The following is a 21,942-nucleotide window of genomic DNA, read 5'->3' on the forward strand; positions in this document are numbered from 1 at the left end:
GTCAAAAAAAAAAAAAAAAAATCAGCCATAATGATGGCAAATTACTGCAGTTTCTTGAAATAATGTACTAATATAATTACCTGAAATGCTTTTGTAAAAACACACAAAAAGGAATTGCTCGGAGTTGGAGCTAACTCAGGATTAATGCCCCTGCCCTGCCTCCTGCCATTCCTCCAGGATTAAAGCTTTGGCAGGAAGGAGAAGCCGTCAGTCAGCAACATGTCAGGACTCATCATCCACTAATCAGCGGAGTTTTTAAAAGTCCCTCAACTCTGACAGGTGAGAATGACTGATACGTCACAGCAACAGGCCCCACTGCCCCGACATGCAGCCAATATGCCATCAGCAGCCTCTAAATCAAAACAGGATGAGATGGTCACACTTCTATCTCCCTCTCGGCAGAATGAAGATTTTTTTTTTTTTACTGGCCTTTGTGTCTTGATGGATTTCACTATGTATAGTTCAACAAAGGCTGGCAATCCCTCTGACATCTCTCCAATTGGCGTTGGGTGCCATCAGGGCTCTGGAGGGCGGGAGACGAGATGAGTGACATCGAGCGGTGCACGTTTTGCCTGTTGGTGCGACGCCGGGCCCGTGTTTATGCAACATCATAAATATGCATGCTGCTTCTTGCTGTACGGCAGCGTTTATGGCAGTGAAATGGCAGTATTTGCACTTTCTGAGGTCATTTACCTGTCATCCAGCGTGACAGCTGAGAACAAGGCCGTGGACGGCGACACATCATATCCACTTGACGGGACGACTTTTAAGAGCCCTGGCTGTCTGACGGCATCGGGTGAAATTAAAACATCAGAGAATTATTGTATGATGTGACTTTGGTAACACAGTCAGTATTTATACACATTTACAGGTGTGTACAAATACAAGGGCCATCAAACAAATGCGGGTGTGGATAAATTGTAATTAATCATGATTAATTGAGGCTAATCAACATTCCTTAACATTATTTAAAATAAATTAGTATTTAGCTGGAACAGAAAGAAAATAACAGCAGGTTGATGTAGGTAATTTTAACCTGTTTTTATTTGTGACTAATTACTAATATGCAAAATTTAGCTTTAGCTGGAGTCGGTGGATTTTAGTCCTTACTGTGACTCTTAAAACACAGAATTGATGATTGATGTTCAAGTTACCTCAGAATAATATCAGTTTAAAGCATGTGAGAATAGAAGTCAACACGGCTCCATCAGTGAAAGTGACCGACCGGCACTTATTAAATGTTCTATGACATCATCTCACAAGTCGGAGCAGGCAGAGACGGATGAGTCTCACGTCAGGGTCAGTCACAGTACGTTCCCCAAACATCTAGTGACTCCTGCTCCGGCCCCTATTCTTCATGTCCCACCTCAAACAGATCATGTGATGTGCGCAGCTATGTCCAAACGAACACAGGTGCTCTGATTCGTCCTGCATGTTACGGATCCAGGAATCCTGGGAGCTGGGCTACAGCTCCCCGAAGACCATCTGCCCCAAGGAGAAACTGATCTTGTGGGTTTAATGTCAACACCAGGGAGATGTTTGGGGGCGATGGTGGAATCCTAAGAATTGAGTCAGAGGAGGGCGGGGGAGTGGGTGGGGTATGTGCTGAAGACAGAAATGTGGTGGAGGGCAAGCTGCTCCTTGCAATCACTGCAAAGGTATTTCACACGTACACATATTTCCCATGCGGTGAGTTTAAGAACAACGATACTGTATGTACTAACGCCGGTCTGTAAAACAGAAATCTGTATTTGGAAAAATGCAGTCAAAGCTAAAAAATACGAAGAAAAACTTTCTCTTTTTTTTTTTTCTCTTCGACAACTACAAACATAGTCAGAAGTTAATACTTAATCACTTAACAAATTAGTACAAAGACACATTTTAAACTAGGTCAAATCCTTTGGTCTCTCACTCAGTGTTAAGAAACTTGAGGAGCATGGATGCCAAACCTGGGGGCGGGCCCTCGACAGGGGCTCGGAACAATTGCAGGAGGAGGGTGCACCAAGTTAAAGGAGTTCTAATTTTACTATATTTTCTTTATTTGTGCCACAGCTAATAAATTGCACAGATTTCCCGACTTTCCTAGCAGTAGCTGTCGCTGTTGACGTGGGGCACCGCAGAAAAGATTTAGGAACCAGTGCTCTAAAAAAGATTTTAATTTACAACCAACACTCAGAGACATCATCCCACATAGCTTTCATAGACCGAGTCTCTGCCAGAGTCTCCTTCTACACTCAGTAACCTGTTCTATGGAAAGCGTCCAAGAATGACCTTCGTTTTGTTTCAAGTTAACTTCTCTACGTTTAACAAACAGAGCTGGGCTTACCAGTGAAAACACTAACGATATTTTTGCCTCGTCTCTGAGTATTACGAGTGATGTAATGTCGGCTGAGTTGCCAAACCATAGATTTGGGTTTAATGCATTTTTCGGAAGTGAACCAACTTTTCTTTAAATGTAAGGTCAGTACTACAATTTATTAAAAGTTTAACTGCAGTCTACACGGTTCAGCCTGTATTTCTCCCCACATTAAGTAGTAATGTATCAAAGTAAAAAACGGCAGAAGGACGCACAGGAAAACAGTTTAACTTGAGGGAGCGCAGCCATCAAACATGTCAGTGAGGGGAGAGAATGATAAAGCCCAACACAACCAAACCCTGCTGTGTGGAGACTCATAATAGCTCACTGTTTCCCTTCTTGCGTACAAGTCTCGACAGTCTCCTCGCACTGGGTCAAAGTGTTACATGGCACAAGCCCAAACACAGGCCTACAGTAAATACAGAGTCCTTCAGAGTGCTTAGAGCCCTGCTGTGGAGAGACAGTGTTTGGATAGGCCCTCCCCGTCTCATCCATATGGACTGAAATGTTGAATTAATGAGCTCACGAGCAACATGGTAGATTTATCTCGCAGCTCTGCGCCGTCTCCCCCCGGCCCGCCGCCCTCCATCATGCCGAGGTTCTTCCACAATAACGCGCAGCCACTCGCTGATAACTTTGAAGTTTGTACGAAAAAAGCAAACAACTGCCGGGCTCTCGAAAGTGACTCTGGGACAAGTGAAAACATTTATATGACGCTGTTTTTTTTTGTCCATTTTTTTTTTTTGGCTTGTTTACAGCTGGGGGGTGGGGTAAGAAGAGGTAGCCTCAGGCTTTTGCTTGGAGTTTGGCCATTAGTGTATTTTGAGCAGCCTGGATTAGTAGTGAGAGTGTGTGTGTGTGTGGGTGTAGATATTGTATGTGCATAACTTGAGGGGAAAAATCTTTTTGGGAAAAAAAAGGTAGCGATGAAGCCTGCGGTAAGACGCAGGAAGGCTCATGTATAGAGCTTATATTTACTGTAAAGAAAAACTGAGCAGGGAGAAGGCAGATCCTAAAAAAAATATATATATTTTCCCCATTCCTCTCACTGCCTGGGGCTGGAAATGATCTGTCCCTGGCGTGGGCCCCAGGCACTGAGAGTGGAGATACACTCCCTAAAATTATCGGCCTGAAGAATAAATACAGGTCTATCATCGCTCAGCTGAAAGACTTGTTAGGGCTGAGAGGACACATGAAAGACAGAGGAGGAAGAATACGTCTGCGTGCGTGTGCTCCTTGATAAGAATGGAGGCGCGCGTGATCAAAAGCAACCGAGGGCAGGAAATGATACAAATCTGTAAAAAGATAAACTGCTGCTGAGGCTTATTTTCACCGCACTTTGTGCTAAAAACGGGTACAAGTCTCAGGTCCCCAAAGGTTCGGGATGTAGCCTTGGAAGTGACCTGGGACCGCAAATAGCGCCCCCCGCCTTCCCCAGACGTCATTGTTTGAGTTCCGACTGGAATACAGATAGTTCCTCTGGGGTCAGGATCCCAGGAGGTGGATATTTCCCTCTTGTCCATATCTACAGAGGAAAGGAAATATTAAACAACCCTGGCACACACTGATATTTCTGCACACACTGCTGTTTGGTTCTGTTTCCTGACTGAAATCCTGCAGATCTTACAGATTCACTAGCGGCTCTAAAGATGCAGATGCAGCTCGGGTCATTTTTCTTCCTTAAACCAAAATAAAAAACAAAGAAAACCAGTGAATCGAAGAGGTCAAGGGTCACAGACGGACGTCTAACAAAACAAATAAAACGCGCTTAACACTCTCTCCGGCAAGAAAGTACAAGCGGTGGCTGGTGGACATCAAACTGTCAGTGTCAGTCCATATGCAGGGTCTCCATAAACTGTTGGATGCAGAAAGGAGCAGCATGAGGCCAGGGCCCCAGGTCTGCAGAGTATTCCTCTATAGTGAGCCCCAGGGAGTCCTGGTCCAGGTAAAGTACTATCCCAGACCCCGGTCTGTCTTCTGCAACTAGAATCACAGCCTGTCTAACAGAGGAGACAGCAAACTTCCACTGCTGTCCCTCAGAGTCATTAACAACCTTCACTCAAAAAGATTTATAACCTCATGATAAATGCATGTGTGACTAAGTACAATAAAAACACTTCCAAGGATAACAGTTTATTTTTTATCCAGGACTGGTCGACCGGTGCTCACGCTTTCTGCAATTCCGAACAAAAATCTCACTGTTCCACGGAGCCAGTGTTTTTACGATTGCAAATTTACAAAAGGAAAAGCAGTTTATTCCCGTCTGTCTGCACATGTCTCACCATGCAGTTTTTCCAAACACATCTGCGTGTGTTTCTGTCAAACCAGGAGACGTGAAATAACCTGAAACCGAGTTTCCACACAAACCAGTGTATATAGGAAGTGGAAATGTCACTAATATTTAAATCAAAACAAAAATATAAAAATCCTACACAGGCAGAATTCATGTTTTAATTTCACTGAAGCACCTCAAGCTTCAATGTCTTTATCTTAACGTCCAGCTTGTGTTTGTGTAGGATTCAACATCAGGTTCCGACCTCCAGCAGGTGTCACCAGTGTCTTCGAGGAAATACATGAAGTTAGTCTCCTGCTGACAAGTTAAATACACAATCGGCAAATGGATGGTGAGGAAGAGCACAGCACTTAGTCTTGTTTAAAACAAGTTTTTCGAGGGATTTGATACAATCGTCAAGCTGGTTTGTGAGGGACTGTTGACACAGACAACGTCATGGACAAAGGCTGCACCGGTGTTTTCACAGTTTTATGAGCCATCGTCAGTGGAGGACAAAGGCTGCACCGGAGTTTTCACAGTTTTATGAGCCATCGTCAACTGACCTCATCCTGATATTTATCCGTATTAATAATTAATTTGAATTTGTAACAAATAAAAAAATATTTTTAACAAATTAACAGAAAATGCAGTTATTAATTAATCACGATTAATCATGATGAATCCACAGCTAAAAAAGATTAAAATTCATAATTGACAACCATACTTTTTAGACAAAGTACATGTGTTTGAATGTCCTGCCTGCAGTCCAGATCCATTTCCTATTAAAGAATATCTGGCGGTTTATTTTATTATTTTAAAGTTTTTTTCTGGCATAATTTGGCAACATAGCATGTACTGTATGTTTAAGGCTAATTTATGGGCCTCTAGAATAAACCATAGTGAAAATGTACTGGACCTGGTGGAAACCTATAAAAGGCATGATATGCATCATCCCCGTGCAGTTTGGAGTAATCTGATAATAACATCAACTGTAGCAAACCTGCAGTACACATAAAACATGCTCGGTAAATCACTATCACACACGTCCAGGCCACAGCAGGTAAAGTCAGGCAGAGTCTGGACTTAGTGCTGCTCAGATGGCTTTGTGCCTTACAGGCCTGCTAAACACTACTCCCTTGGCTGGAGCCCCGCAGAAGAAAAATGAGGGAGAAATCAGTGGCTGAGTTTATCCAGGCCTGGAGCACTGAGCTAATACTAAAGCTAACTATCACCTGTCTGTAAAGATCCTAACTTTGTGCTGTGTATGTGTGTGTGAGTGGGAGTGTGTGTGTGTGTATTGTGCATGAGGGCAGCATGTGTGCGCTAATGTGAGCTAAAACGTCCTTGCCAAAAGCACAGCTGTCTTCAGTCTGATGCATGGTTCCATTCCATCTAATCTATCTATCCAGAAAATGAACAATCGGCTTTTTATATATATATATTTTTTTTTTTTCTAAAGCCACCCCCTTCACCTCTCTCTCACTCTTTTGGTCCTTTTTTAAAAAAAACTTCCATTGCCCTTTATCTCATAATTTCTTCCAGTCCTGCTGTCTGACTCTTCCCTCCAGTCTCAAACTGTGCCGGGGACACAACCTGGACTCCAGGCTTCCTCTTGGAATGCCATTAATCCCAGCGTTCCCATCTCCTCTTAAGTGCGATCATTAGAGCAGTGAACTGGCTGCGAAGTGAAGAGACGTTCCGATGAAAACATCCCGCTACCTGCTCCTCCTCTCTCCTCCCACTGCATGCTGCTGGGTGAGCGCAATCTTTCGCGATGGAAAAAAAAAAAAGAGAGGAGGGAGAAAGGTGAAACTTGGGAAAGTCGGTGATTTATACTCCTCAAACATCTGCATAAAATGCTACTCTCATGACGACAACTTGAAAGAACACAGCTTGTGGTTTTGGCTCCGTGTGTATGTTTGAAGACCTTTCTCTAGAAAGTGTGCAACTGGATACCAAGGTTGCACATGTCCGATAAAAGAAACAATATGTATCACAGCAGCGGCGGTAAACAAACGTACAGGAGTCCTCGTGATTTCAGAGACTGACGTATTTCACCGGGGCCAAACCTGAGCAGCGGGATGAAGTGAACAAGGCGTAGGATGAAAGTCAATGTTTGAGTAACTGTTCACATTTTTTGCTGCCAGAGCTCTAGTTTGTGTTCAGTTAAGCTAGATGTAACAGGAACGCGCGGTCAGGAACTCACTGGGCCGATAATAAAAGATGCAGTAAAGTGTAACAGGAACTCGCTGGGCCGATAATAAAAGATGCAGTAAATATTTTACTGCAACTTAAAGACTCTGACAACTTATAAATAGAAGTTACAGATGGTAAAGTGGGTGCAAGAGTGGGGGCAATTAATATGGGTTGGCAGCATGTGGAGTTAGGGCACTGCTGTCAGTGTGTGTGTGTGTGTGTGTGTGTGTTCTAAGTATAGCTATACTCGTGGGGACATTTTATAGAAAAACTACTACTGTATTGTGTTGTGTACTGGACTTGTTGGTTGAGTTGCTGCTAAATTCTAATTGTACTTCATATTTCCTGACTTTGCGTTTCAGTTCACACTCTTTGTCTCATATAATACATCCGTTTTTATTATTACTTTTTGCAGTTTAGGCATCCTGAAGTTAATACTACTACTAATACTGTCATTATGGAAGTGTACATTGCATATAGTTTTTCCACGGGTTGAGCTTATCATGCACTCTGATCAGGAGCAAATGAACAAATAAAAGCCATTTTACAGAACACTGTGGCTCAATTAGGCCTTTTAACCAAACCACGGCAGATAAATCACTTCGTTGGTCAATGTCTTCAATAATTAAATGCCGGGCAATAGCTTTTCTGTTTGGCTGCTGTCAATACTGCTGAAATTTATTTTTCTCTGTCCGTACAGGAAGTCAATTTTTACAACCCTTCGATTTTTTCGACTGCGAAAGCAAATAATTTGAATGCGGCAGTGAGGGTGGAATTAAACTGTGGATGCTGATGTCTCTACAGGGGCTTTGGTTTGTTTGGTTTTTTTTCTTCCTCTGTGTTTTCTGCTGCTACATAAATCAATAGCTGAATTTAGATGTACCCTGCAGTTCTGAAGCCCGTGTACTACACTGGCGCACAACGTAAGGGTCTCTGCAGCAGCAACATGAATATGATATAACCGTCCAATTGTAGTGCTATCCACAGTAGTAATCTAACATGATGAAATACATCCTCTGAAAGCATTTCACAAACTTTTCTGCAAAGGTCTGATTGTGTCTCGGGCTGTACTCCCTCCCTGCAGACACCACTGTATATCATTATTTTTTCTCCTCACCTCAGGCTATTTACTACACTTTACTCTGACGAAATAACTTACTTTCAATCGGCAACCCTTGCCCTCTTTGTAGGGTAATTTCCCTTGCAACCAGAAGAGGAAGCAAAGGGACAAATTATCCTCAGCGTCTAGACGGGCACATGGGCAACAACAAAGACTGACCTCTGCAGAGAACGGATCTGAAGCCAAGACAGGCCCATAGTCAAATCTCTGGGCTGCAACCCAAGGTTTACACAACAGCTACGCAACACACGGTATCTGCAACTGTTCTAAGGCAAAAATAATCACAACAAACATAAATAAATAATGATGTTGTCAAGCATGGGAAGGGAGCGTATGTGGGGAACATAAATCAGGCAAGTATCACAGTGCAGCACCTCCTTCAACACCGTTCCCCGGGGAAGAGTCTGGGCAGACTAAGATCCTGGACTCTCTCACAGCTATGTAAATCATACCTGCCCTACAAGACCCTCTACCAGACCCCAACGGCCCCCTCCAGACACTAGTCATAGTGCAACTGTTAATTCATCCCAGAAATGGCTGCAGCCACAAAAGCCCGTGGCTCCAACCCGGGTCTCAAAGGAAGCGCTCTAACTGGAGCCACAAAGCTCCAGACCTCTAACCCCGGCTCCTGCGTGACTGCCTCAAGCCCTTTGCCTGAGTCACACTTGTGATGGGCAGTGTCCAGATCATGGTGTAATCTACATCTAACACCCCACATTAATCACATCCAACCCATATTTTCTGCTCATTTTAAAACTAATACGATGGTCTGAAGAGATAAGATTTGGTGTGAGCGAGGAGAGAGAGAGAGAGAGAGAGAGAGGCCAAAGCTGAAGGTTTGGCTGTGGGGAACATATTTGATCCCATCAGACACTTCATTGAAAGCCTCAGCAGCAGGAGGAGGAGAAAAAAAAAACAGCTCTTGATGGAATGCAGCCATTCGCTTGACCCCATAGCCATGTCGGGGAGGAAGGCCGGAGACAGGTAGATATATGGCCAGTTTGTTATTGTGAATTCCAGATCCTGTGATTATCTCTGACTCTCCACCTTCTGAAGTTTTTAATCTGGGGATTCCTGAGACAGCTCATTCACAGTCACTGACGTCGCTTCACGCTGACCTCTCTCTGACCCTCCCTGTTGATTCCCTCAAAGGCTGCAGACACATACACGCACATACACACATATATAAGCAGTAAGGATTCCCTTTTTGGAGCGGGAAAAAAAACGTAAAAAAAAAAAACAGTACCTTACAGATTCCAGGGCCAGGGTCAGGTTTCGTTTTAATGTCCGTTTGCATGTGGACGGGAGGGGGGTGTGAGAGTGGGTGGCTGGGGAAGAACTTAGGTTGGTGGGGAAGGGGTGTAGGGTAAGCGGGAGTTCCCCACGGCAGCCGTTCATTCTGTACATACAAAACCAGTGATGTCACTCAGGCTACTCCAAAAGTCCATAAAGAAGGACTCTATTTTCTCGTCAAATTCAAAAATACCGTCAGCAGCAAAAAGATGGTGACGGACAAGACAAACAGGAGACCGTCTGATAGCAGAGACTTCAGCACAAAAGGAATCAAGTTTCTGGACTTTGTTCCAAACGAGAGGCGGCTGATTGAAACCAGATAAGGTTCAAATGGAACTGTTAGGTTCAGTAATGAGATTCCCTGAGTGTATGTTTGGATTAGGTGATTACAGACCTTGCCTTCCTCTTTCCTTTCGCAGTTTCTCTCACGTGCACACTCACACACACACATCCACGTATAGATGCAAGCCAAGCACACACACACGCACACATCCACGTATAGATGCAAGCCAACGCACCAGCGGAGAGTTGTGCATATATGGCTATCGCAGGGCTAAGAGTTCATGAAGGTAGTGAAATACAGCTCCGTCTTCCTGCCGCTGCACTTTTATAGGGATGTGCAGCAGAACAAAAGGAAAATGGGTTATGAAAATAGACACAGCTGGCAGAGTCTAAACAATGGGCCAGCTGGTTCTTTTTCAAAGCAATGATCCTCTCGGCCTCCGTGCAGACGTGACGGGCTCTGCTGAGTTACTAATAAAAGTGCAGCTGAGATAAAAAGACGAGTGAAACTCAGTAAAACAAGTCTGAAAGAAACGTGTTATTGAGGAGCTTTAGTCTGGCTTCGGTTGGTTTAAAAAAGCAATCTGTCGAATGATCATTTTTATTTATTTTAACCCACAGCTTTAGTAGACACCCATCCAAACGGAAAACAACAAAATCTAAAATGAACCAACGGAAGATCTTGGTTATGAGGAGAGAGAATTTACTAAATACTCTCCTGAAAATAAGTAGGTAGGTAAAGAAGACTAAAATTGTTTTCAGGAGCGAGAGATTTTTTTAGTTTTTGAAGATGACGAAGAAGGAGAAGGTAAAGAAGATTAAAATTGCTTTCAGGAGCGAGAGATTTTTTTAGATTTTTTTTTTGCTCAACACCATCCAGAGCCAGTGAGGGTTTGTTTGAACCTGCGTTCTTCTGGTCTGACTGCCAGCCAACATGCTGCAGTAAAGGTCAACGTTGCTTGAACCCTGATATTGGACTTAATCTGAAATTTTATTGAGATAAAAAGTAAGACGTGTTATCAAATAAATAAACCTGTGGAATGGCGCTGTAATGCCTGCTGGTCAATAGTGGTACTGCACTTTGACCTGTATTTCTGCACTGGCCGGGAAAATGAATTCAACTTTGAAATACAGTGGAAGCTGCAGAAGAACTGCAATTGGTTTGAATGATTACGCAGTGGAGTGTGCTGCCGTTTGAAGAGACGAGGGTTTCTAATAATTGAGTTTTTTATTTTTTTGGTTTAAGACCAATCCTCGTCAAGGGCCTCGACCTTGTGACCGTCCAAACGGACAGTTGACCTGTTCCACCTCGACCGACGCTGCTGCTTCAACATACGTTGAAAGTTTGTAGAGTTAAGTGTTCTGAGGGGAAACAATGTTGTGGGAATAATTAGATGATGTTTCATTGTTGTAACTGCTGGGACAACACTGTCAGAGATGCTTCCAGCCGCTCACTCCTCACTGTGTGTGTGGATGTGCGCGAGTGTGCGTGTGTGTGTGTATGGAAATGCGCTTGCGTGACTGTTTGCATTGTTCTTTTGAAAAGTTTGTCACAGTGACAGCGTCACTGTGGTTCCTGACATCGCCTGTCATGCTGAAGATCTCCGCCGCCTCTGTTGCTGTCACTCCTTATCAGCACTCATTTCTTAAGTTGATGCTCACAAATATTCAAAAACCACATTACCATACCTACCCTGTGCCAGGGGGGCAGGAATGAAAGGAGGCAATAATCTCTCTCTTCCTTTATCTGCGAGCTATCCTTCAGCAAAGTGTTCAGAGCTTGGAATTTTCAGCTCAGCTTATGTGAGTGAGACGGATATTAATGTTTTGATTGTCATCTTTTCTCTGCTCTAGAACCATCCAGCGTGTGTTCTCCACGGCAAACACTGAAGTTGTTCTTTTAATGCTCCTCAAAATTATTCCATTTTACCTCCGGTTAAATGGCAACGTCACAAAAGAGCGTAAATAAAATTATTAAATGCGGCGCACAATAGTTTGGGGAAGCGCGGGGGCGGCTTACATGCACGTTTAATTGCATTACAAGACAAACACTTAGCACCATAATGCAGAATCACAGCAGCACAATTTCACAGTGCTCCCGCACAAAAGCGTTGCCGCCTGGCGCGCATTTTGGCACATCCATCACAATGCTCCTATCTGCAAGGTGCAGGGTAACCTGATTTAAGGGCAACTTATTGGATTTGTGGGAGGGACTCAGAGGGGTGGAAGAGGGAGAAAAGGGAAAAACAAAAGCGGAGGATTAATCACGATGCAGCGGGATGACAGTGCCTACAAAGGCGGTCGGGGAAGCGGTTGGTTGACGAGGGAATGATTGCAGGATCTGCAAGTAACTGGCTGCCACCGGCAATGTTCTTCCTCCAACTCAACTTGTCAGGTGTAATCATTTTGTTAAGCTTAATGTTTTATGTAAATGCACTTGGGGAGAGTTTAGTTGGGTGGGGGAGGGAGGGGGGGCACGGGTGGGGGGGCGGTAGTTGTTGTGTCTTTTCTCCTTTGTGTGTGATGTGTGGGTATGTATTGTGGTTTTTATGTGCTACGGATGCAAAGGTGAGGAGAAGAGGCTTTACTTGGTGTGTGGTATGTTTTCTAAGCACTCGGAGAATATTTGCATTTCTCTGAACCCCTGCCTGTGTCACACTGATTATTTCCTGAATGCATCTGGGTTTACGTCTCCTGGAGATCACACGCGGCTCGTGACACATCAGAGGAGGAGGACTTCTGTGTTCATGGAGTCTGAGTTTTTGTCTTTTAGATAAATTGTAAATTGTCCTCTTAGTTAAGCAGTAAATCTGTTTATAAAATTAACTAAAGTATTTAGAAAAATGAGAGCGAGAGAGAGAGAGAGAGAGAGAGAGAGAGAGACAAAGGAAGGAGGTTAAAAGACATTTAATTTAAGTTAAAAGTAAAACAGTTTCATATTTATATCTTATCCTTTAGACATTTTGGACGTTTGTTGAAACTCTTTCACAAAATGACACTGTTTTAATGCTCTTTTCTGTTTATCCCGATACCAATTACACATTCACTATGATTGGATCTCGTCTTTCTTGTCCCGCCTTGTAGGCGACAACCTCAGCTCTGACTGGCTCTCAGCCCATTTGTTTTGGTTTTTTTTGTTTTTGTTTTTGTTTTTTTAAATAGGGCTGATTGGTCTACGTCCTGATATTGGTTGACTTCTGCATCAATTAGTTTCATCCTCGTCAGTTAACCCCACATACATTCTTATTTAGGTTTCATCTTAGAAATCACAGTCGTAGACTCTGACGACAATTACGATATACTGTATATCATACAATTCGACAAAACAACACCGACGCAGAAAAGACGGTGAAATAATCAATGAAGACGATTGTATCTGATTTCCCGTTTTGTATTGACACTGAAGTCAATGCATTGATACCGACGCAGAAAATACGGTGAAATAATCAATGAAGACAATTGTATCTGATTTCCCGCTTTCTATTGACACTGAAGTCAATGCATTGATAAGGTTTCATTATGATACATGGGACCATGTGATGCACTTGCAGTTTTCAGATACCAACGTCTTTCAAGGTTAAGAAGAAGAAAATCCCAACAATCGTCCAATTTGTCCTTTTTAAATCCATGTGCCAATATCAGCTGCTTTTCCAATCTGGTCATCAATAATATATTACCTTAGGGTTTTTTTCCCTTTGCTATTTATGATGACACTTGATGACAGAGCTACTATATTATTCCTCTTTTGAACCCATAATAGGTCATAGATCTTCAGTAATGCAGGAGCAAAGTCACTGCAACAGTCCCAGAGGACGCTGCACACACAAACACACAGTCACATTCCCACCGATAGAAAAATAAAAATGACTCCTCCATAAATATTGAAGGTAATCATCTCTAAAACCCAGCAGAGAGAGGGAAAAAAAATGCACCGGCACGGTCCAAAACCCACCACGGCCCCCCCAGGTCCTCTTTATGAACATGTGCCTTTTTGTACTTTTATTGAGCTATATCATTTTTTATGGTTCATCATCATCATCAGAGGAACTCATGTGAGAATCAAAGTCTAATGTCGATGTTGAAAGAAGAAAAAAAAAAAAGCAGGCAGACTTAATGTGGTCTTAGCCCGGGGTTTCATTTTCAATCGTCCTTTATTTTCCACCGTTGCCTTAATTCGCTGCCAGACGCAATAAAAAGAATGTAGCCTGTGGAAAGCGGGTGGCTGTCTTATCTACGAGATGATATTCACTGCCTCGCCATCTTTTTTTATCACCTTTAAAACTTCCTACTTTTACACAGCCTCCGGAATCATATAGAGCGGCTTCAATCTTCTACTTCACTCAGTCAGTCAGTGAGAAAGAGCGCGGAGACAGACTGAGCTTCATCTGCTGCTCCACACACTTCGCTGCTTTGAATGAAACTTGACAAATTGCTCATTTTAATTCCCCAGTGTATTCGCCCTTGAGCCTTTACGCCACAGGTTGAACTTCCATCTTGTTCATCGTCGCCTGAAAAGTTAAATGTTGATGATTCCTGACGTGTCCAACGAGGTAAAGCGCCGCGCGGCTCTTAACCTTCTGCTGCAGCTCTGTCTCCCGTCTCCCATGTGCACACCAGTCATTGTGGAAATATTTGAAAACCCTGCCTTAAACTGACATAATGTACAAAGATGTGATAATAACACAGAAGAAGAAGGAGGGCGAGAAAACTCTGAGCCTGTTTCAGTTTAGGTTCAGCTGCTGTCGCTCATTTTTCCCACCAGAGGTTCAATAGAATATAGTAGGAGAGAGTTCTATAGAAGTAGAATAAACAGAAATCCCCCTGAAGGCAGACGAATCAATTATCTTTCCTCAGTTGTATCTTTATTCAATTCCTGTGATTATCAAATGTTGTATTCAACTAAACAGACACAGGTCTCAGGCTGTGTACAACTACATTTGTTATCCAAGTATTACTAGTCATAATAACTACTGCTACGTCTATTATTTATTATTTGACATTTATTAAAATGTATGAAACAAGGTATAATTTCATATTATTTATATAAACTGAATATTCATTTAAAAAGTGTAATTTCCTTGTTTTCATAATGTGATTATGTGAGTACACCACATTGCTCGTTTTATTTTATTCATGTTGACTTTTTCTTTTTTGCAATATCTGGATATCGTAATTTCAACAGGATTGTATAAAGTCAATTTATAATATAGTTAAAATTAGTGATTTCAATATTGACCTAAATAAAAATATTATTGTGATTATGGGATTTTGTGATTAAGATTCTGCTTCTTCTGCTTTGCCTGCAGAAGAACAAAGACCCGTTAATGTTAGTGTTATCAGCATTTAGGCATTTTTAAATCGGAGTGAGTCGTTAAAACCGGGCTTTCTGTGCAGCACATTTCCCTGTTTCTCATCTCAATTACATCTGTTGTGTGAGTTGTAGGCAGAACGGGCCACCTAGCAGTTGCAGATGTTTACCACGTGCCATCCTCACTCCCATTTGTCTTCAGTGGGACAGTTATGTAGGTGACTGCATTCAAGGAAAAACAGTTCAGTGTGGAAGTGACATCCAGGATCAGAATGTCCACATATAATCTGAGCTACAGCTACATCTGGTTCAAGAGGAACAGGATTGTTTTCAGCTCCCAGTCAGGAAAGAACAGAAAAGTCATCAGTCACAAATGGGAAATGCAACATGGACAGGGAATTAAGAGCAAGGCTGAATGTGTATAATAAAAAAATCTGATGTGACAGAAAATATTTGACTTTTTATGGTGTATTGTTTAATTGTTTTCCAAACATTTAAATCAAATGTTTCACTAACTTTCAGCATATACAGTGTTGAGCAGGATGTTGGATTGGCTCACTGACTGACTCTCACTCGCAGGATATCCTCTCCCTGTGAGTCCGCAGCAGTTACACTGACAGATTTGTGACATTGTCGGACCAGATCCGTGAATCCCACAAGTGTCTTCTGATTTTTACAAATACCCCAGTGGAAAAAAAAGAGTCATAGTCAACAGCACACTGGAAGTGGATTTAAAATAGTAGGTATTTCTTTATAATTTAAACATTTTAAAGCTTAAAAAATACTGCAACTGTAACATTTGTTATCGAGGACAACAGCTTTACTGAAGTTTTGAACGCATCTATACAAAAGTAATAACTAAAATTGATCAATTCTAGGAAGCAAAAATTTAGAGCCATACTCTGGCATATTTTTGTGGCATTATTATATACAGCTTTCTGTTCTGATGTATCTGTCTCTCTGTTCCAGGAATAGACAGACATTTTGTTCTTCATCTTTTTGTTCATATTCAACTTTGTTGATTTATCTTGATTTAGGTCAATCAGAATGAAGTCAGATCACAAATAATCAAGATTAATTCCAATTAAAATACAGCTGCCCTGTAATAAATCAGATACAAATTTGAATCTGTTGTCAGCACTAGTTATGAGATACAAATCATACTCATGATTTATAAAGTGAGCACCTAACACACACTGTGTTTTTTATGTCCACTAGAGACTGCATTAGTTCATCACAGACAAAGGTCCGACTCTTTGCAGATGATAAAGTGAAGTATCAATCTCACTAGCATCACACACACATCGGCTTGTGGCTACAGCTAAACAATACAAACTGTGGACAGTCAATGTAAAAAAGCACGTGTTAACTTCCGTCGGGAGAACTTTCTTAATTCGTACAGATGGGCTCGGGTGTGGAGGCGAAACTGCTTCAGGCTGTTTGTTTTGATAGATATTTACTAAGGGATAAAAATCAACACACGCACACAAACAACAGCGACCGGCCGAGTTACTGCAATCACACACACACACACACACACACATATATATATATATACACAAACTGCCTCCCTGTCCCCTGTGCTGTCACACTGCTGCGTGCGGGGATTAATATTCTTTTTTTTTTTGCCTGCTGGTTCTGATGTCCCTCCACCCATAAGTAAGCAATGAATAAACTGTATCTTCCGATAAAGTCTGGAGCATCTGAAGTGGATTTGAAATATGGTAATGATCATGAGTGTTGGTGTGTTTTTGTGCATCTCCATGTGTGCATGTTTGCACTCAGCTCTACTTTCCGACCACCAAATCAGACCAGAGAGGACGAGCACTGTTGCAAATTACGACAAAGGACTTCAATGCTACGGCGCAGGCAACAATAAAACGGCATCCATGGGTGCAATTACAGAATTACTGAGCTGGTGCAGTGGCTCTGTCTCATTAGAATATTACCTCTGGCTCCCAACAGCAAGTTGAACCCCATTAAGATGACCTTCACTGCTACTGTGCTCATTAAGAAAGGCTGAAATGCTCTTTTTCATCTGTGGCCATAACGAGGACAACGCTGTACACATCAATATGGAGTTTTATCAAGAACTGCAAATATGAGGACCTTTTGGAAAAGTTCACCTCTATTATGTCCCACCACCGCCCGTAATGACATTGTGGCCATAATCGCTTCTCTAGTAAGTTAATATCAAATATGAAAGCAGATATCAACAGCCCTGGAGACTATGTGCAGGCTGTGTGTGTGTGTGTGTCTGTGTGTGTGTGTCTGAGAGTGAGTGTCACTACAATGTAAGCAGATGCGTCCTTCATTGCATTGTGTCTTTAATCTTTTGATATTACAAGCCATTCATCATTTCTCCTTGACACCTTCATAACATAAAACATACTGTAATTAATTTTGTTAGAGAGAGGGAGGGAGGGAGGGAGAGGGAGAGAGAGGGAGAGAGAATAGGAAAATGCAATCCCAATTTGTGACACGTCTACTCCAGCCATAATTTACCGTATTGGCATTTCTCACATTCAAAGAGAGAACAATGAAGCCAACAGTTAAGAACTAGACATCAACATAACGATGCACTTATGTGTATTTGTTACTACAGTACAGCTGATACTAATTAGTGCAGCAGAGTGAGTGCTACATAAAATGCTGAAAGCAGAGGTTCCCAAACGTTATATGCCGCACCATCCTCCGCAGATAGAATCTAACGTCTAGTCCCAGAAGGAGTTCCTGGAGAGAACCCGCAAAACTCCATAGAGGATTAACTAAACTACTGTTAGAATCCACTGAGGAAAAATCCATGGTTGTGGTGGGAGGAACCTGTTTTGCTAACCGTTGCTATCCAAGATATTTCCAACAATATTCTATCTAAAGTTCTGCACATTCAAACTAGCAACCTACCCGTTACTACATGTAAAGTACGATGGTGGTGCATGACTTATCTGATAGGAGAAACATCTCATTTAACAACAACAGGAATAGCAGAATGTTAAGAATTATTCATGTCTAAGCAGCCATCCTGAAATGTTATAAAAGCACAAACTTTTGTCAGATTAGAGGTAGTCCTCAACTTACATCCGAGTCTGGTCCTAAGCGGGGACGTAACTCGGATTTTCGCCGTACGTCAGAACCTACATACAATTACATATTACAAAATCGGGGACAAAAAACCCCAAAAACGTACCACCAGTAAATGTAAACAGAGCCGTCAAAATTAGGAAACAAGAAGCGACCCCTTTATCTATAAAACACAACCTCACAAACTCACTGCTGCAGGTTAGCCGCTTCAGACATTTGAAGCCATTTGGAGTCTTTTTTAAAAATAAAAACAATTTAATATTTTCATCACAAAAAAACAAAAATAAATCCTTAATATCGACAGATTTAAGGGAAAAGCAGAGTGTGGACAGAAAGCTAATAATATCCTGCCCCCATTCCAACCTGCTTCTCCTCACTGGTTGGAGCGTCTGCGGAGCCGAGATGGATGTCGACACTGTGTAAAGTGTGAAATTAGAAGGAAACGTCTGATAAATTGACAGTTCGTAGCTCAGGATAGAGGAGGAAAAGATGGAATGATCAACCTGACCTGAAGGGTGGAGCGCTGGGCTGCCGGGGGAAGACGGATGGACGTGTAGTGCGGCAGGAAGTGATGCGGGGAAGAGTGTTGCTGCGTTGCATTGCTTGGTTCCATTTGGGAACTGCATGTTTATGTTAGGTGCACCCTTTTTTTCCAGAGCTTTAAAAGTATGTGTATTGCATCAGAAGTGTTTAGTTTTTAGTTTTGCTCCTTCTAAGCAGCAGGAAAGTTCTGTTGAACTGACGAGTGATGGGAAAACAGGCCGAGACAGCTCAGCCACCAACGCAAGTTTTAGGCAATTTTTATAGACAATATTTGAACTACAGTTGATTGTGGTTTCCAATGAGCCAGTTTGTGCCAGAGTTAGAAATGTTCACTTATTTGTTGGTGGGTGGTTTCCAATGAGGGGGCGGGCCGGGTTATACCAGTTAGAAATGTTCACTTATTTGTTGGTTTTATTTTCCCATTATTATTTAATCCATCTTAGTTTAAGTTATTTAAATAAAGTTCAGTGGAGTTTTGAAGCAAAAGCTGCAAACGTGTCAACATGGGAAACCAATCAATCAATTATCGCAAAAAGATTTTGTCAGTTCAACTCGACTGAATATGTTGACATATGTGCATTGTAGAAATCATGTAGAAATGAAAATGGACTTTTTTGAATGCTAACAGTACGGTTCTTTAACGTCATAGAGAAAACATAGACATAATGATGTTTTTTTTAATATTTTGATTAACGTGTTTGTCGGTCCAGAGCAGGCTGTTTCTGCTTCAAATTTCCCCATGTTCTCGCTTAGCGTGTCATCATGCCTGCCTTACACACAGGAGGTCCTGGGTCCGAGCCCCAGAGGACCTGCGTACTTGATGGCGCCACCTGTGGCAGCCTGTGTGATTCACACTCTGATTTCCCCAGTGATTTCAATTTCTTTCTTTTGTTTATTATTTTAATGCACAAAAATTATTTTATAGCATAATTTCTCTTTTCGGCGTAGACTGGAGGCAGAAGTCTTTATTAAACCAATACATTTTCATTACTATTGGACTGTGTTTCCTGCTGTATATTTACAACTATATTTCTGGTGGTCTTTGCTAATGACTGTACACTCGAGGCTGAGCCCCCCGGGTATTTATTTTCGGAAAAAAATCTAAAGGACAGTGACCGAGAAATTACTGGAACTAATTCTTTCAGAGCTGTACGTCTCAGCTGAGGAAGCAGGAAGCAGTGAACTTTCTTACTGTTATGACCCCAGCCTCCTGCCTCGCTTTCCTCTTTTCTTTTTTCTTTTTTTTTTAAACAGTGGTCACCCCCTCCGCCACACTTTCACCTCCCCCCACCCGGCAAGTACTGCCCGGCTGCTCACCCCAGCACAGGTGTTTCCCATTCTCAGTCACAGTCCCTCACGCCCCAACACCAACATTGTTTTAAGGCAGAGGACTCTGGGCTCTGTCCGCAGGCTTCTGACAAGCCATTGGGCCCATGTTTATCTGCACACATAAAACTGCAGAGTCCTCTCCCCTGACCTCCGGGGGACAACACATGGTTTTCCCATCAGTTGATTTCTCTGAATGGATGAAAAGAGAAGCTGTGAGGCCTTCAGACATCATGGGAAAGAGCGGAGTTTGACAGACGATGAGAAGACAGACTGAGCATCACCGACGTTGTACAGTTGTTTCACACAAATGCCCTATAGAACAAGTGTAGTGTGAGGCCGTTCTGCTGTAACGGAGTTAAAGGCAGCCGCGCACACACACGCACACACACGCGCGCTGATCTCGATAATTTAATTTGAGTGCACCCTGAGGTAAAGCAATCTTTGTTTCATCAGCTCAGAGCAGTTTATTTCGTCGCTAAAACGTCAACTTGTCCATCACTAAGAACCTGTTCCTTTTAAGATAAGCTGCTGGAGTTCATCATAATTGCAAATGTTTGCCCATAATGGAAAGACCTTGTGGGGTCTAGTATTCTCTGAGATGAAAAAAGGTTGTCATGCATACAAATCAGAACAAGTGACAGTAATTCTCGCCAACATTTTTTCGATTAGTGGCAATTCATGAAGGAGTGTCAGAGTTGCTCTGACCTGCAGGGCATTGTAATTTGGCCTCAGGATTTGTTTCGCGTCTCAGTTGGACGTTCACCACACACTGTGCAATTTTCACTAAGAGTGAAAAAGAAAAGTAACGTCTGACGTTGCTTTTGTCTTACTTTGAACAGGTCGTTGAGGCCACAGAGTCAGAAAAGAAATAATTCATGGTGTCGCTGACAGGAAGACAATCTATGAAGAATTATTCCAAGACGCCTTGTACTGCTCAAAATATCATTACAAATGCCATGCAACAGCTATACAACACACTGCTGGCTTAACGTTAAAACACTAAATGTATTACAGGCTGCACCACCACACTATCACATCTTGGCCATTACCATGTTATGGTGTACAGTAGCAGCTTACGTTTGTGGGTTACATTTAATTTGTAATGGTTTTAATCAATTATTTGTTTTAAACTATTAGTCTATGTTTTTTTCTTTTTGACGATCAGTTATTTTTGGTAATTATCAATCACGTGTCTTCCCTAACTTTTAGCTATTCACTGTATGCTATATTTTTATAAAACGTTAAGCTTTTTCTGACCAGCGGTGCTGAGAATAATGTGTTTATTATAAGGTGCTTATTATTGAAAAAACTCAAACCTAACAGTAAAACTGCAAATATCTAACTGAAGAAACATTTGGGGCAAATATAATTTTTGTTGAATCTTGAATTGAATTTTTTTTTTTTAACAGTCTTTTTTTTTTACCTTGTTAACTTTAATTTGCTAATTTAGCTTCTTATCTTACACTTAGTTATTTTAATTGCATTTCTTTCCTTCCTTCCCCTTCTGTTATCTGTACCATATTTTAAGCTAACTTACAGCTTATTTCTGAACTGCCTTTTATAAGTCTGTAGCTTAATTTGTTCGCTCTATTTCAAAAATGTCAAACACAACAGGGGGAACCACAAAAACCTAACCGCAAATGGAACATTTCTGGGGGAAACACTAAATTTCCCCCCCTTTTTTTCTCCTGACAGTTGTTGGTGACTTTGAACAACAGTACCATGTGTTAGAAACCCTCCAGATTTCTCCTCCTCTTGAGTTACTACCATCTCAGCAATCCAACCACGTTTGATTTCCTTCTCCTCTTCCATCACTTTTCATTCCACTTTCTGCCCCCACCTCTCCTGCCCCCCACTCTCTTAACAGTGTGTGCATTAATGTACGTAGTGGGCATTATACACACACTTCCAAGCCCCCACTCCCACACAAATCTTGCTGAAAAGGAACTGGCAGGGAACGCTGGGTAATTCCATGCAACATGATTGACTTTATGATCACTTAAAATCCCCAACTAGTCTTTAGGCTTTCAAAAGACGCCAAAAGTTTCCTGCACAAAAGTAGCAGGGAATCAGGTTTGAAGGGAACACGAGGGAGTAAAAGAAAAAAAAACTCCTTCACTTTATAGCCCTCCTCCCTCCTTTTCTCCCTCCCTCACTCTTTC

This window comes from Cynoglossus semilaevis, chromosome 1 (assembly GCF_000523025.1).
Source record: "Cynoglossus semilaevis isolate Cse_v1.0 chromosome 1, Cse_v1.0, whole genome shotgun sequence".
NCBI lineage: Eukaryota > Metazoa > Chordata > Actinopteri > Pleuronectiformes > Cynoglossidae > Cynoglossus > Cynoglossus semilaevis.